Source organism: Rutilus rutilus (genome assembly GCF_951802725.1).
Source record: "Rutilus rutilus genome assembly, chromosome: 9".
Lineage (NCBI taxonomy): Eukaryota > Metazoa > Chordata > Actinopteri > Cypriniformes > Leuciscidae > Rutilus > Rutilus rutilus.
This window is the reverse complement of record NC_140223.1, coordinates 23,946,667-23,964,276: the sequence shown is the minus strand read 5'-3', so window position 1 is coordinate 23,964,276 and position 17,610 is coordinate 23,946,667. Positions and strand designations below refer to the sequence as shown.

Here is a 17,610-nt window from a genome sequence, read left to right as displayed (position 1 = left end):
AAGAAATGTGTGTTCGCATCACTTCCCAAGTATAATCTTACCTGAACATTGTCAAACTGAGTATCTTTCAGTAAATGTTCTATTATCAGTTTCTACATTTCTGTTCAAAAGTTTGGGGTCAGTAAGCTATTCAGAAAGAACACATTTTAAACTGATCAAAAGTGACAGTAAAGAAATATGTATTTCAAATAAACGCTGTTCTTTATATTTAAAGAACCGTTTTTAACATTGATAAGAAATATTATTTGTGCACCAAATCAGCATAGAAATAATTTGTGAAGGATCATTTGACACTGAAGATTGGAGTAAAGATGCTGAAAATTCAGCTGTGCCATCACAGGAAGAAATTACATTGAACAACAGTTCATTTAAATTGTAATAATTTATTTGCAATATTACTGTTTTTTTTATTGTATTTTCGGTCAAATAAAAGCAGCCTTGTGAGCAAAGAGACTTCTTTAAAAAATAAAATCCAGACTTTTGAATGATAATATACAATTAATGTATAGTGCATACACTAGGCATCTGACCATAGCGACGCACTGCTTTCATGTGTCCTGTATATGTTTGGTTATGGTAATGTCATAGGGATTTAAATGCATCCATCCATCAATACTAAACTCAATATTTGTGGATGTCAACATATAGAATGACAAAATATTGTGTCTTGTCTTCTAATGCCATGAGAAATAATAATGATGATGACGGAGGAGTGTATATAGGTTTGTGATCTGTAAATCTAGGTTCCAGTTTACAAAGTGCAATGCAGTTGATACAAATCAATAGTAAAGTATTTTTGTGTTATTGTTAGACATAATTCCTGTTACATAACCATTTAAAAAAACTTTTAGTATTAGTGCAAGGACACTGAAGGCTCTCTATATTTTTTTGTCTGTAATGTTTTTAAAGAATTGCAATGCAGATAATCACTTATTTATAAATACAGGCTGAGTACAACACTTTTATACAATATAAATAATTAAACTTATGCATAATAATTGTACATGATATGCATTTGAAAACTGAACACCTAAGTACAAAGAATTAAAACTCTTTACAGTATTACTGAAAATGTACATTTGTTTATTTTATTTTAAAATTAAATTGACAAAATATATTTCAGGTTACAGGTATGCATGTAGCACGTGTAAGTACAGGTAATTAAAACATTACAAAATATGTGGACTTAATTGTATTACTTTTAATGTAAACTTAGTTATTCCTATTTTAATCATATTCTTCTTTAGAAATACATAATTATATTCATGCTCATTTTTTCAACCATTTTCCAGCAGTCTTGATGTTTGTTTGTTTTTCATTTGGGCTCAGTGGGTGTAATTCCACTCTCTGTCCACTAGGCGGCCGTGTGGCTCTTTGTTCCTCCACACACTGATTCTGGCTGTGACAGATTTTTTCCCATCTCTTTGATTCATCCCCATATACAACAACACACTGCTAGTTCCCTTTCTGTGGGGATTTCAGGCGCTAAGGCATGAACACGCCGACCGGTACCGAATCGGTGTCGATGGAGATGATACATGCAGATGTGAATAGTCTTATAAATCCAGCGAAAATGAGCAAATAGTGTTTATATTTTTGATAAAAGCGGAAAACGAGAAGGATTGGGAACGTGCACTGGGGCAGTCTGCTTCTGTTCACCAAGAGTAAGTAGCTTTGTTTTTTTACACTAGCTTGCGTTAACATTCTACTCTGCGCATTTCACATTATGTTAGCGTTATATAACAGGTATGTAGTTACTACGCAGATACAATCGCTATGACTATGTTTTATGGTTGTTTTACACGTCTTTGTCTGTTGTTGAGGAGTGTTGCGAACTGCTGCGGCCTCACGTCTTATTTACACTTCAGTAGTATATGTTTATTTATATGTGAAGTGGGTTTTTGCTGTACGCTTGTTAAAAATTAAAGTCTGATAAGTCCACATATTGGATCTGACCAGCGCTGTCCTTCTGCCATCAATCTGATTGGTTGCGTTTTAAAAGCTGTCTGCCTAAACAGTCTGTTTGTACATCATAGAGTTCGAATGGAATTTGTTGGTCTGCATTGGTACGTACGACAGCGATGTCCAAGTCGTGAACGAATCGTTATTTTGAATCGGATCTTTTTAGTGAATCGGTTAAACCTGTTTGCAAAACTCTCAACGATTCGTTTTTAATCGAATGGAATCGGTTCGAGTGTCTTTTTTAATCTAAGAGATTCGATTCGGTTCGAGTTGTTATTGAGTCATTGATTCTTCTGGGACATGTTCGATTCGTTCGATTCCTGTTTAACCAATGATTATTTGATTATTTGGGCGTCATATGTCTGTTTTCTTTTAAGTGTATAAATCAGCATGCACACAGAGGCTCAGTAAAGGCAACAGTAGATATAATGTTTTTACTCATTACACTTTTAACAGCTTCCTAACAACTTTACACAAAGGAAGCAATTTTAGCTTATTTATTAGTGCTTGGTTAAAAGAAAAAAAAAATCTGAGACTAGATGTCTCTTGTGCTTTCTTGGCTGACATGCTGTTCCAACCACAAAATAACCATTTTGTTTGAGGCCTTTAGTTTTTCCTTAGATTTCAGATCTGACAAATCAGTTCTCTGTATAATCACTGTTTAACTTCATGTAGGTCAAGAAGTTAAAGTTAATATTTTTATTTAGTTTTGCACAGTTGGAATTTGCTTTTTAATCAGTCAATCTAGCAAAACCTTTCTTTGTTATTTTCTGAAGTGTACTTAGTGCTTTTTAATGCAATCCTTATAAGAACTCAACCATCACATTTTAAGAAACCTTTGTTTGGCTTGTTAAGCACATTGCTGAGTTCAAAGATCTAGGCCCCTATCCTACACCCGGTGCAATGCGGTGCCAGCAAGTGTTTTTTGCTAGTTTCAGCCTGACGCAGTTATCATTTTCACGTCCTGCGCCACATTGTTTAAATAGCAAATGCATTTGCGCCCATCTGTTTGTGCTGGTCTGAAAACGAGGTGTGTTCAGGTGCATTGTTGGCACGTTGAGGAAACCTGGTCTAATCTTGTCTAAAGTCAATGGCGCAGTATGTTTTTTTTATGTAAAGGGCGCATTAGTAATATGAGCCTATAGGCGGGTGCACACACAGTGTAGCAGCACACAAACACGCCAGATATTAAAAATAAAAGGATTTCAAGATAAAAGATTATTATTGTGTACATAAAGATATGGTGGAATCCGCCTTGTCCCATAGATGGTCTGTTTGCGCGCTTTAACCTCGCACAGACGCACACGAGCAGATCTGTTTCCTCTCTGGAGAAGTGTTCAGTCTTTCCGCTTGCAAATTCCGCCACGTAAATAGCGAATCCACCATGGCGCGAGCACAACTGTCTTTTAAAGGGAATGGGAGATGAGACTCTGATTGGTTTATTGCACGTTCCGCCCAAAAATCACACATTACTTATTAAGAGAATAGGGACAACCCTTTTAGACCATGCGCTGGGCACGCCGACCATTTTTCCCGTCGCTAAACTAGCAAAAGTGGATTTGGACACGACTTAAGTGCACTTGCGCCGTGCGCTTTACACCATGCGCTTAGATCGTTAAAATAGGGCCCTTAGATGTCTGGCAGCAGCCATATTCATGGTTCTCACTGTGTTATAAATGATGAAGGAGGTGGTGAAGGTCTGTCTGTCGGACAGCTGTGTCCACTCCTCTTCCTTTCAAGAGACTCTAGATTTGCATATGGCCACTGACCCTGTTTTTTGCCCTTCTTGAAGATGTTGTAGTGGTTGATGGACTCATCTTATCCACTTACACACCTCCCATTTTGTATGGCATTATCCCGTTGAAAGCTCTTAAGAATGTCGCTTGATCCACCAGGATCTCAGGGGTGATGAACTGGATGTAGGTTGGCCCTTTCAGATCCCCTCCTTATTGGCAATGTCAGCGCTCACTCATATTGGCTACATGCATTAAAAAGCTTGTTTATTTATTAATGTGTTTTTTGTGAGCATGTGAATAGTTGCAGTCAGAGAATTTGGTCAGACTTTTGGGAATTAAGTGCAGGCAGAGCAGCCAGTATTGCTGTGGGACATATTCAGAGAGATTTATTCCTAAATGAGTTTAGTCCCAAAAATAGCACATCACTGTCTAATGTGTTTAAGCCTCTGCATTTTTAAAATATGACCCTAGGACAACAAACTCCCAAGCCTCTTTTTAAATAATAGGAGTCATAATACAAACAATTATCATAAACAGATTAGTTTTGATAAACTGTATACAAATGTTAATAAATAAGCATTTTAATATTTCAAGGCTATTGGTTTGTAGTTATTAAAGCTGACAAGGAATGTTTAAAAAGATCTTCTCTATGTTTGTGTTCTCTTGGATTCAGGCAAGATGTTTGAATCAAAAACATTGGAAATCAAAAGCAAAACCATACAGCGTGCGTGACCAATGCAGTCTAATTTCCAAACAAATTACTCTTATGTGCCAATTATTATATTAAACAGTTTTAAAAGACGAGTTACCACCAGTTTGAATCAGTCTGACGAATGTTGCAACATCTTATTCACTTCCTGAGCTGCAAGTTATGTTTATTTTCAGTGTTCATATTCAATCAAAGCACTCACCGCGCGCAAATTAGATGCCAAGTGGTCTATAGTCAAAAAATGCAAAAAAAAAAAAAAAAAAGGAGATTAAAAACCAATACAAACGTTTTGGCTGTCTGTCTTCATCAGTGTTCATAAAACAAAAATACATAAAGCTAACTTTGTGCCAGTATTATTAATTGCGCCAGTATTCTTATTGATTTTGCATATAACAATGTGTCACACATTTTTTACACATTTGTTTTCATTTATACCATTATCTATCTGAATACTTGGTTTTGATTGGCTGGAAGGTGTGCAATAAAAACGTTGAATGCAGGTAGTTCCAGGTCAATTCCGTTCTATATTAATGCACTGTTTTCATTGAAGTGCACACACAAATACGTCAACGTCAACTTATCAATGCTGCACTGTGACTTTTATTAATAAAATAGCTTCACTACTGAATCGCTACATTATTTTTCTCAGGAACAAGGTGGTAACATCACTGGTTTTGAAGTAATTAAACTCACAGCTTCGTTATTAATAGAGAGAGACGCCGCACACAGATGCAGATAATTCACACATGCATCTCTCATATCTCTCTCTCGATAATGAATTCATTATATACTCATTATGTTCATTATCTATACTATAATTAATTAATTTAAATACATTTAATATCTTACGCACTACTTTATCTTTGTGTCTGATTCAAAGCGGGCAGAGTGCTAGATCTAACAAGCCTTGACTGACGGAAATAACCGTCATTTTTACCCTTCCGGTCATATATTGTGCTGCATAGCCTACATCAGTAACAACTTTAAGTTGTCAATGCTGGCAAATAACCATGGTATAAGCGTAATAATCCACGGCAAGCTGTGCATTAAACGATTTGAAATTTGAACGGATTTGTGTCTGTCTGCCTTTACCTCTATGTTGTGCAATAAAATTGTTTAATGCACAGCTAGCTGTGGATTATCCTGTACATGATACATTTTCATGAAAAGCTTGGAATTTGTACGATTTTTTTTTTTCTAATACTTTATTTAAGAAGAGGATTTTATGTTTTTAAAAGAAGTATTATTAATTTAAATTAATTAAAAAATATTATTAAAATATTAAAATGTTATTTATTCCAGTGATAGCAAAATTCACTACTCAGCTACATTCACTACAAATTTTCAGCATCATTACTCCAGTCTTCAGTGTCACATGATCCTTCAGAAATCATTATGCTGGTTTGCTGCACTAGAAACATTTCTTTAACATTTACATATTAATGTTAAAAACAGTTGTGCTGCTTAATATTTTTTGCGGAAACGGTGATACTTTTTTCAGGATACTTTAATTGATAGAAAGTTCAACAGAACAGCATTTATTTGAAATAGACATCCCTTGTAACAAATGTCTTATAATGTTTTTGCTGTCACTTTTGATTAATTTAATGCATCCCCTCTGAAAAAATCTTCAGATTGGAACTTTTATACACCTGTCATCTCACTGCATTTGCAATAAGTTTATGTATTTTGAGTGGGTAGTGGAAGTTAGGTTAAAAGGTGCTAATGTGCTTTCAGACACTGTCTTTAGCAAATGTTTTGTGTGTTGGGCTCCCAGGGGATAATGGCAGACTTTTGTTCCTTATGTGGCAGATGGCCCAAAAAAGGTCTGTTAAGATCATCTTTAATGGGTTTATGGTGCGAGCCTAAATAGATGCACTCGGGGGGTTAATGTTAATGCCATTTTAAGTTTTGGCCAAGAGTTTGTGGCAACAAGATCAATGTGACATAAAGAAAATAAGAATGCATTGGAACAAGAAGATCCTCCAGCAGTGTGACGGGAGACATGCTGGGGGTGTCATAGTCAAGTCAGCCTTTTTCTTTCCTCCTTCCTGTTTCAGAAAGCCCAGTTCCCTCATGTTGGCTATGGCTTTGGAACCAGGTCAGAGGAAAGGAGGAAGAAAGGAGAGGAGGAGGGGATTGTCAAGCCCTTATGCTATTTGGTTCAGTGCCTGCCTGAATGATTTCTGCTCATTCATCTGACCTAGAGACACAAACGAAAGTGCTTTTCCACAAAAATACTGCGGATATAAACTTCACACACAAGCCTTTTCGAGTTTGCTTCCAGAATGAACGCAAAAACAGTGATGAATCAAAGCGAACTGTTTTGTGTCTCTATTCAAGTGATTTTGCCAATGAATGGCTTTGTGGCATCTATCCAGTCAGTGATGCATTGATGCACATCCCATTACAGATAGCAGTGAGTTACTCCCTTTCAACCATTAATTATTCTACTTTTGCAGACTTCACACATCCTTCATTCAGAAACACATATGAGCAGAAGCAGCCAGACATCGCAGACGGCGTAATTGATTGTGCCTCTTGTCTAAGGTCTGTTTTGCAATTAGTTTTGCTCTTGCCAAGGTGTTGGAGCTGACTGGCTCACTCAACTCGTGGAGGCTTTCCAGTTTCTCCCCCCCTTGGGTCCTTTCTGTTCATCTGTTTTCTGAACAACCATCTTTTTGCTTCTGACTGCTACATTTGCCTTTTTTGATTCAGAATAAAATCACCAGACCTAATATTGTCATTGTCTATTTGTTAACTTAATTTTTGTCTGTTTATCCTAGATTGATTTTGCACCCGACAGAGCAACCGTTGTCTTTAATCTGTGTTTGACAGTTTGAAGCCAGGCTGTGTCGAAGGAACGCAACGCCCTGATATTTGAGCATCCAGATTTAGCATTCTTTTGATCATGGCACGCACTGCTCGGAAAAGATCTTCTGTCAACAAGCCTGTGTTTTTTCCCTTCCTCTCTTCGCTCTTGGTGAAAGAGAGTTTCTCTCGCTTCTTTTTTCCCCCTGGTTTGTTGCTGTTATCTTTTTTAGCTTGTACTGATGTTGCTGCTAGATAGTTTCCAATCTGAAAAGTGGCGCGGTGGTTTAACATGGTCTGCTAAGATGGCATTTGGGTCTTCAGCATTTTTTGAGCAGGTTTAAACCATAGCTGCTCTCACACAAACTCTTATATTAAAAGCACTTTGACGTTATTATAGCTTTGTTAAATATTGATCACAGCACACACTTGAGGAATCATTATATGAAAGCTCGCCTGCCAATAATGCTTTTTATGTTCCTTTGAAGTCCTTCAGCCTCACAGCATTTGGAGGTCTGTCAGATTTACCGTTATTAATGCAAAGTGAAACCTATTTTGGAAAAACGCCCTGTAGACAAGGCCTGTGAAAATACAACCTGCAGTCTTTAATTGGCCTTTATCGGCTGTCAAAACAAGCTGAGTGCAACCAATTTGGCATCCACAATCAGGATGGCTGGAGTCACTGTAGAAGGGCGATGGTGCGATTTATGTGGGTCAACACCCAAAATGTGTTAATGTTTCCTTGACTTTTCATTAGCAATGTTTCCATTCACTTAGTTTTATGTGGATTTTGTGATTTTGCATAAAAAACACTGGATGGAAATGCGAAGATGCACATAAAAAAATGTATGCTCTCAATTGAGGTGGATACATTTTTTTAAATCCGATAATAGCCTAAGACATGCAAATAAACTACGATGGAAACACATTTACTGAATAAATCCGTCAATGCGCAACAAAAAAAGTAATGTGGCTTTGCCGCAAATGCGATTTCTTTTTTTATTTATTTATTTTGTATTTATTTATTTGAGTCTGGACGATGTTCAGCTTTGTCGTGCATCATTTGTCATGCGTTGTTCGTGCAGTGTACAGGGGAAACGAGAGGCGATAAACCTCCTCTGATCGGCAATCGGATGGTCGGATGAATTTCTGGCATGTCGCCGCTCGTGAGGGTATCGCACAGTTGAAGCAGAGCTACGAACCAATTGCCCTAAACTCAATGTTTTTTTTTTTTCTCTCACTGTGCCTGCGCGAAAACAGAAGTTAAACCATTTCATCTTTAATGCAGCAAGAAAGAAAACGAAGAGTGAGATCTTTAAGTTCTGAAGCCATCAAACTAGATGCAATTTACTGTTGCTTACCTTCAGTTCATTTTTCAAAATGGATAAACCATATTACCCACATATTCCAAGCCACCTGCGTGTAGCCTGCATATAGGCTGCACCAGCAACCCTTTTATTAATGTACTTGATCATTAATTTAGCTACTTGTTTCACTTTTAACTTTCACTTTATTTACTCATTTATTTAAAATTTACTTAATTTTATTATCATGGGAAATGTGAACCGCTGTCTATGAAAATATGCGGGGAATATTAATTGTAATATCAATTTAATAATAAAAAAAAAATAATACTTTAATACATAAATCCTCTTTATCGATAGCTGATATAGTGTGAGCCTACGAGTCGCAGCTCGATGATCGGACTGTATAGTGTGAGCACACAAACTGTGAGCTTTGGGCTTTACGTCGCATGTGATTTACTCGCACAATGCAGTTGGGAACGTTGCTGAAATCGATTTCTGTGCGATTGATAGATAATTTGATGATTTTCGGCTACCAGTGACATTAGGAATTCATTTATAATTCATTTAGCAATTTCTAAATAGTTTTTATAATGAAATGGCAAAAAAGGTTCATAGAAACTATAGTCACATTTAACCAGTGTAGTAAGGGCATGCATGATTGTTCCCTTTTTTTTTCTTTTTTTTTTTTACTGTTTTTGATATCAGTATATTCATCATTTTTATTTGCATCTCAACTGAAAATCTTTGCTTTCCTGTCAAATTGGCATTATAATGAGACAAATTATGTATTAAATATTCTTATTATACACTATATTTCTTGTCTAGCCTGGATGTCTTTACTATTTGTAAATCCATTCTTCTGAATTGTGCAGATTCTGTCCACAGAATTTGTACACTCAAAAATACACTTAAACTGCAGGTCTGCCAATTATGATGCCTATTAACTACAAGCCTGCTTTCTGTTAGCAAGCATAGTTTGGTGTTAAGTATTGAACACTCTTTCGTTTCGTGTCCCCCATCAAGATCTACCCACTTTAATCCATCTCTGTCTAAACGATAAGACTGAACAGAGTTATATAATGCATGTGAAAGTGGACATCTCACATCCATGTATCCTCAGAGCAGGTGATGGTGTTTAGGTTTTTCTAAATGGAGTTTTTAAAGCACTGCAGCGTCTGGATGTCCACTGGACTGCAGCCAGCTTGCTGACAGGATATGATGCGTTTCTTTTCCCATAATTCACATCATGTGTTTGATCTGGAAACCGTCTGTGCACCATGTGAGTTATTAACTAACCTGGATGAGTTTGCTAAATCCTTGGTTCAAGAGTTCATGACTGCTGTGGTTGGCAGTTGTTTTCTTATTCTGTGTCACGGGCATCTGTACTAGATTTCTTTTCAGATCCAGTTCCATTGATCTCTCAGATTATAACAAGGTGCTGGATGTTTTTTTTTTTTGTTTTTTTTTCAATATATTCAATAATATATTGCTGCAGATACTAAATTAAGTAGCATTGTGTAGATTTTTAAATCTCTTTTTAAGGCTTGTATCTTTTTTTCTTGCGAATATGATAGCTATATGTTGAGATATTTTAACCATCTTTGGTTTAGCCTAAATCTTAGTAACAAAGATGCCAATAGAGTTGTGAAGTTTAATTTATTCCCTTGAATCAGTTCTTTTTGAACTATTCTGCCTTTACTAGTGTGTGTGAACTAGCTTTACAGATAGCTAACAATCTCCAATAAAGAACCAGGAAGCACCGTGCTCTGTTGGTGTGTTTTACTGGAAAGACTGTAAAACTGTAACATACAGAAACAAAGAAAATGCATATTACAATCTCAATAGGGTGAATATACAATGCAAATATAAAATAAGTAGCTTAGAATAAACTAAAAACCTCACAAAAAGATTGCATTAGCGAGCGACAAGCACGATGCCAATATACATGGAAAATGCCATAGGGAAGCTAACAATACTAGCGCCACATATTTCCTTACAAATTACGAATTGAAAACATGTTAAAATTACTAAATTTGGTATCTAAAAGAAGCTAAGATCACTATCAAACAAATACTTACAGACAGATCTTTTTTAGGGACCAAAATAATAATTTACAGACTTTAACACTCTGGAGTTCGACTTGCTGTGGGACTGTTAGGAGAATCACTGAACTACGGAAGCTCTGCGTGGACAAAACGCAAGAAACTCAAAACACAAATAACTCTTCCCACAAGGGGGCAGTACACTCCCCGCCTGGTATACTGCTATAACACTCTTAACCTTTAACTAATAACACAATTTCTGAAATAGGTCTTGTGTACACCTTAGCAGTACCTTCTTTAATTATCCGTACATCTACTTTACGTACTCTCTTATCTCGACCAGGATAAGTGTCCACAATAAGTCCAGTAGGCCATTCGTTTCTTTTGACCTGAGTGTCCTTTAGGAGAACAACGTCACCAATGGCTAAGTTTGGTTGATCTGCTTGCCATTTTCTTCTTGGTTGAAGCGTTGCAAGATACTCTTCTCGCCATCGTTTCCAGAACGAGTTGGCAAGACTTTGCACCTGTTTCCATTGCTTACGGTACAAGTCCTTAGGATCAAAGTCTCCAGGTGGAACAGAGACGGGACAGATTTTCTGAGTGAGAAGGGCACTTGGTGTCAGCAAGTCGGGTTGTTGAGGATCGGATGACACAGGTACTAATGGACGACCATTCATTATGGCTGTTACCTCTGCCATGAGCGTCACAAGAACCTCATGAGTCAGATTTGGAGAGTGAACTTTCAGCAGCATAGCGTCCAAAATACGTCGGGCCACTCCGATCATTCTTTCCCACACCCCTCCCATGTGAGAGGAGTGAGGTGGGTTGAACTTCCAAGTGCATGCCTCATTTTTGAGGTAGGATTGAAGCTCTGGATCTTCTGAACTTATCTGAAGCTCTTTGCACGCTCCAACGAAGTTCGTTCCACAATCTGATCGAAAGAGCTTTGTGGGGCCTCTTATGGCCAGGAACCTTCTGAGAGCATTTATGAAACTTGAAGTTGAGAGGGACTCAACTACCTCGATGTGGACTGCTCGTGTGACTAAACAGGTAAACATTACTGCCCAGCGTTTGTTCTCTAACACTCCACCTCTTGTCCGGCGGATGCTGATGTTCCATGGTCCAAACACGTCCACCCCGACATGTGTGAAAGGAGGAGTTTGGATGAGACGATCAGCTGGAATGTCTGCCATTTTTTGTTGTTGTACATTTCCTCTTAACCTGCGGCAGGTTGTGCATTTGTTGAGAAAATTTGTCACCAACCTTTTTCCTCCAAGGATCCACAGTCCAGCAGACCTGATGGCTCCTTCTGTGATGTGTCTACCTTGGTGCACAACCTGCTCGTGGTAGAACTGGACCAGCAAAGCAGCAATGTGATGCTTCTTTGGAATAACAATGGGTTGGCTTTGTTCTTGAGTTATTTCTGCAGAAGTCACACGTCCTCCTACTCGCACCAGTCCTTCTTTGTCCAAAAACACATTGAGATTCTTCAGTGGACTGTGTTTTAGTATGTCCTCTCCTTTGTTCAAAGTTTTTATTTCCTTTTCAAATGTCTCGCCTTGAACTGTCCGTACAATAACTAACTTTGCTTGTGTTAGAGCGTCCATCTTTGATTCATTTGACTCAGGAGCTTTTGAGATAGATCTGACCTTTTCAATGAGTTTGGCGATAGCTTGTGTAAGACGTTTCCAACTGGAGAAGCGCTCAAACCTGTGTGAGCCGAGCGATTTTGTCACAGTCATTGTTGCAAATGTTGAGACTTGTGGGCGGACTTCAGTGTCTGTGGCCGGTTCAACAAGTTGAAAGCTGTTTGGTTGCACAGGACACTCTCCATCACTTTTCCTCAAGAATTCAGGACCAGTAAACCAATTGGTAGAACTCAGTAATGAAGCTGGCACATGCCGTGTTCCATGATCGGCAGGATTGCTTTCCGTGCTCACAAAGTGCCACTGACTGGGTTCAGATGACTTTCTGATGCGAGCAACACGGTTGGCCACGTAGACATAGAACCTTCGGCTGGTGTTGTTGATGTAGCCTAAGACTACTCGGCTGTCAGTGTAGTATTTCACTTTGTGAATTTCGATGTCAAGTTCATTTAGTAGCATGTCTGCCAGCTCCACCGCCAGAACTGAAGCACATAGCTCCAAACGAGGTACTGTGTGGACTTGTCTAGGAGCTAATTTGGACTTACCCATGCAGAAGCCTACGTAGACGTGACCTTCGGTGTCTATGGCTCGAAGGTACGCAACTGCTGATATGGCTGATGTAGAGGCGTCTGCAAAGACACACAGCTCTCTTTGACAGGTAGATTGCAGTGACGTGTTCACATACTGTCTGGGGATTTGTAGTTTCTCAAGGTCAACAAGCGAGTTTTTCCAAGATTTCCATTGTGCCTCTTTTTCTGCTGGCAGTGGAGTGTCCCATTCACAGTTCTCTGAGCACAATTCTCTGATGAGAGCCTTGCCTTGCATGATGATGGGGGCCACAAACCCCAGGGGATCATACAAGCTGTTAACAGCAGAAAGAATGCCCCTTCTTGTGAATGGCTTGTCTTCTCTTGACACGAGGAAGGTGAAACAGTCATTTTGCAAATCCCAGTTCAGTCCTAAACTTCTCTGTAAGGGCAGGGGCTCTGCACCAAGGTCAAGGTTTTTCAGTTCCTTTGCACGTTCTTCAGATGGAAACGCTTCCATTACACCTGGGCTATTGGAGGCTATTTTGTGCAAACGAATGTTAGAGTCTGCAAGCATTTCTTTGGTGCTTTTCAGAGTTTGAATGGCGCTGGCATCTGAAGGAAAGGAAGCCAGTCCGTCGTCAACGTAAAAGTTTTTAAGAACAAACTGTTTGGCCTCGTCACTGTACTCCTCTTGTGTAACCAGCGCCGCCCTCCGGAGGCCATAAATTGCTATGGCGGGAGACGGGCTATTTCCAAACACGTGTACAGTCATCCTGTACTCTCTGATGACTTTTGTGGGATCGTTACCTTCATACCACAGGAAACGCACAAAGTCGCGGTGGTCCTCACGAATGACAAAACAATAGAACATTTGCTCTATGTCCGCAGTGATTGCCACAGGTTCTTTGCGGAAACGCAAGAGGACCCCGATAAGTGTGTTGTTCATGTCTGGGCCGCTCAACAAAACATTGTTCAGAGACGTGTCTTCGTGAGTGGCACTAGAGTCAAACACTACACGTATCTGGTCAGGTTTGCGAGGATGGTAGACACCAAAGAACGGTAGGTACCAACACTCTTGTTCTTTGTCGAGTGGCGGGACGGGTTCCGCGTGTCCTGACTCAAACATTTTCTGCATAAAGTTCAAGAAATGTTCTTTCATGTGGGGCTTTTTGTTAAGCACGCGACGCAGCGAATTGAGACGTTTGACCGCTTGGTCTCGGTTGTTGGGTAGTCTGTGCCTGTTTGGTTTAAAGGGTAGTGGCGCCACCCAGCTGTTGGACTCGTCCATAAACATCTGCTCATCCATGATCTCCAGGAAGAGTTCATCATCCACTGACATAGCGGGTTTGTCATCATGTGGCGTTCTCATGAACAATTTGTTGGTGAGACAGTCGTTCTCATCTATGTCAATCAAGCTGGTCATGCTCAAAGAGTTAAATGGGGAGACAGTGCTCAGGACCTTTTCTTTGACATGGAATGAGTTGGAGCAAGAGTCCAAGAGAGATGTGCGTCCATTGTTCAACACTGTTGTGCGGTAAACACTGATTTTGCTTGGCACGTGAGCACCCCCAAGGCAGACCTCACCTATTATGACCCAGCCAAGGTCGAGGCGTTGGGCGTACGGAGCATCGTGGGGGCCGTTGTAGTGTTCTCTGACCTTGTGCACTCTTGGTATGTCCCGACCAAGGAGGACCAGTATTGAAGCATTAGGGTCCAAATCTGGAATCTTGGCTGCCAAATGCTTGAGGTGAGTATGGTGTATTGCGACCTCTGGCGTCGGGATCTCAGATCGATCATCTGGGAGCATGTTGCACTCGATTAATGTGGGAAGCTGGACGCTAGTGTTGCCGTCGAGAGACTCTACTATGAAACCGTCAGCTTGGCGTGCCCTTGTCTCACTTACACCTGAGCAGGTTTTCAAAGTGTAAACTTTGGTGCCTGTGTTAACGTTAAAGATCTCAAAGAATTCCGTCTTTGCTAAAGACCTATTGCTTTGCTCGTCTAACACAGCATAGGCTTTCACTGCCTTTTCTTTGTGTCCAGCAGGATAAATGTTTACTAGACAGATTTTGGAGCATGAGCGTGAGCTGGTACCTTTGCCACAGATCTCAGTACATTTGGACACAATGGCTTGGACAGAACTTTCTCGTTGCTCCCCGCCATGCCCGTCTGAGGCTGCAGAGCCTGGAGTTTCCGTTTTCCAGGGTGCTGGTCCAGGGTGCAGCGCGGTGGTGTGGTGGTCGCTTTTACACTCATTGCAATGTACACTTGTGTCGCAGTCTTTTGCCATGTGGTCGACGGAGGAACAGCACTTGTAACAAATGTTCTTTTCCTTCAGAATGGCTTTTCTCTCATCCAAGGTCTTTGCTCTGAAACCACGACACTTGCGGAGGGAGTGTGGTTTGTTGTGGAGCGGGCACAGTTTATCTGGATCAACCATCTTTTGGTCAGAGGAGTCACGATAGCCTTTTGGAGCAGTTATTTCAGTTTTTCGAACAGATACTGCAGTTTTGAAGTTGGGCTTGTTCAGCCTTTCAGGCCTATAAACACTTGGGCAACCAGTAGAGAGCAAGGGGGCAAAGCTTGGGTCATTGAGAGTTTTAGCTTTGTCGCACACAAACTTCACGAAAACAGGGAATGGCGGGTATGAAGCATGGTGTTGCTCTTTGTAGTAGGATGCTGAAGTAATCCATTTCTCTTGGAGGTGGAATGGGAGTTTTTGAACAATAGGAGTGATGCCCCGGGACGTATCTAGGTAACTCAAGCCAGGTAGGAGACCATCTACACGGGCAGCATCGAGCTCTGAGATGAGATCACCTAGCTCCCTCAACTTGTGGTTTTCTCTGTTTGCGATTTTGGGAAAATCTTCCAACCTTTTCAGGAGAGCATTCTCTATCGCTTCCGGGGACCCATAGCTATCCTCCAGTCTTTGCCACACCATTTTGACACCAGCTGTGGCATCATAGGTGTGTACAGCCCTTAATCGTTTTGCTTGCTCTGATGATTTGGGGCCTAACCACTTGCAGAGGAGATCCAACTCCTCTCTTGGGGATAAATAGAGTCCTTCTATAGCATTCAAAAAAGATGCCTTCCAAGCCCAGTAATTTTCAGGCTTATCATCAAACGTCAGAAGCCCTGAGCTAACCAACTCTCTGCGAACCAAATATTTGGCTAAGTCTGATGTAGCTGGGGAATTGGGCTCGTTCGCACTGACAGCAGGGCGTGGAGACGATAGCCTGGGCTGGAAAGGGGGAGACTGATGGATAGAGCGTGGCTGAAATCTGTGGTCAGTAGTAACTGGGGTTGGATACTGCGAGTGAGATGTGAAAAAAGCATTTTTGAATGAGCTTTGGGCATAAGAACGATCTGCTCCACTGGTGATGCCATTATGTGAGGAATGCGCCACTTGTAGCTCTTGAAACCCATATTCACTAATCTCACTGTTTTGTACGCTGTGCTCTTTGACTTTATTTTGCACAAAATCACCACTGTAATTTCCTCGCTGAGCTGCTGGAAGCACTAGTGTGGTAGCTTGTGTGGAGTCAAAGTGGGTATTAGCCGGCGGAGGTGGAACTGGTATGGGCTGGACGACATTGTCACTGTTTTTTGGAAACCAGGTATCTCCACCTTCACCTTCGGCTGCTGCCTCCAGGACCTCTGCCTCGGCGTTGGCGGCTGCAGCTGCACTCTGTAGACGCAGTTTGAGGAGGTCAGCACTGAGCTCTGCTTTCTTTTTTGTAGCTTCAGCTTCGATGTGGGCTTTTTCTTTTATCACCTCTGCTTCTCTTTCGGCGTATGATGCCTGTGCTTGAGCGGCAGCTGCTTTAGCACGTGCTTTTGCTGCCAAAATGCTTGCATTGGACCTTTGACTGGCCCGTGACCGCTGACTGGAACGTGAGGTGTTAGAACAGTTCGATCTCGTTTCCCACAGGTCACCAACGTTGCTGACTGTACTTTGGTGGTCCGGGACAGCAGTGTTGTCTTCTGTATTGACTTTTGGCTGACCTTCCATCTGTCTTTTTACTATTCTGCCTTTACTAGTGTGTGTGAACTAGCTTTACAGATAGCTAACAATCTCCAATAAAGAACCAGGAAGCACCGTGCTCTGTTGGTGTGTTTTACTGGAAAGACTGTAAAACTGTAACATACAGAAACAAAGAAAATGCATATTACAATCTCAATAGGGTGAATATACAATGCAAATATAAAATAAGTAGCTTAGAATAAACTAAAAACCTCACAAAAAGATTGCATTAGCGAGCGACAAGCACGATGCCAATATACATGGAAAATGCCATAGGGAAGCTAACAATACTAGCGCCACATATTTCCTTACAAATTACGAATTGAAAACATGTTAAAATTACTAAATTTGGTATCTAAAAGAAGCTAAGATCACTATCAAACAAATACTTACAGACAGATCTTTTTTAGGGACCAAAATAATAATTTACAGACTTTAACACTCTGGAGTTCGACTTGCTGTGGGACTGTTAGGAGAATCACTGAACTACGGAAGCTCTGCGTGGACAAAACGCAAGAAACTCAAAACACAAATAACTCTTCCCACAAGGGGGCAGTACATGAACTGTTTATTTAATTAATTGATTCAGAAATTTTATTTCATGACTTATTTGAATCATCGCTGAAAAATGTTCAACTGTGGTAATTTGCATGCTTCGAATGTTTTAAGACAAAAGATATGTAGGTACGTATTGCTGTTTATGTATTGTTATCTTTGTGCAGTTAAATACAAATTGTTCAATGTTATTCTCATGTTCACTGTTTTTGTTTTATTTCTGTTATTTGTTTAAACATTGAATCTATTTGACAGCAGCAAAGAGTTTATTTAAAGGGCACCTATTAT

The 17,610-nt window shown here is 40.1% G+C and overlaps 1 protein-coding gene across 3 annotated transcripts in view; it reads left to right on the top strand.

The window, feature by feature from the left end:
* Positions 1 to 1,401: 1,401 nt before the first annotated feature.
* The window catches only part of cuedc1b (CUE domain containing 1b), a gene marked incomplete at its 3' end in the record, with an annotated part of 36,355 nt that continues 20,146 nt past the window's right edge, over positions 1,402 to 17,610 (top strand). For all 3 annotated transcript variants that reach the window (XM_084418947.1, XM_084418949.1, XM_084418945.1), the window contains exon 1: positions 1,402 to 1,664. The remainder of the gene's footprint in view (positions 1,665 to 17,610) is intronic.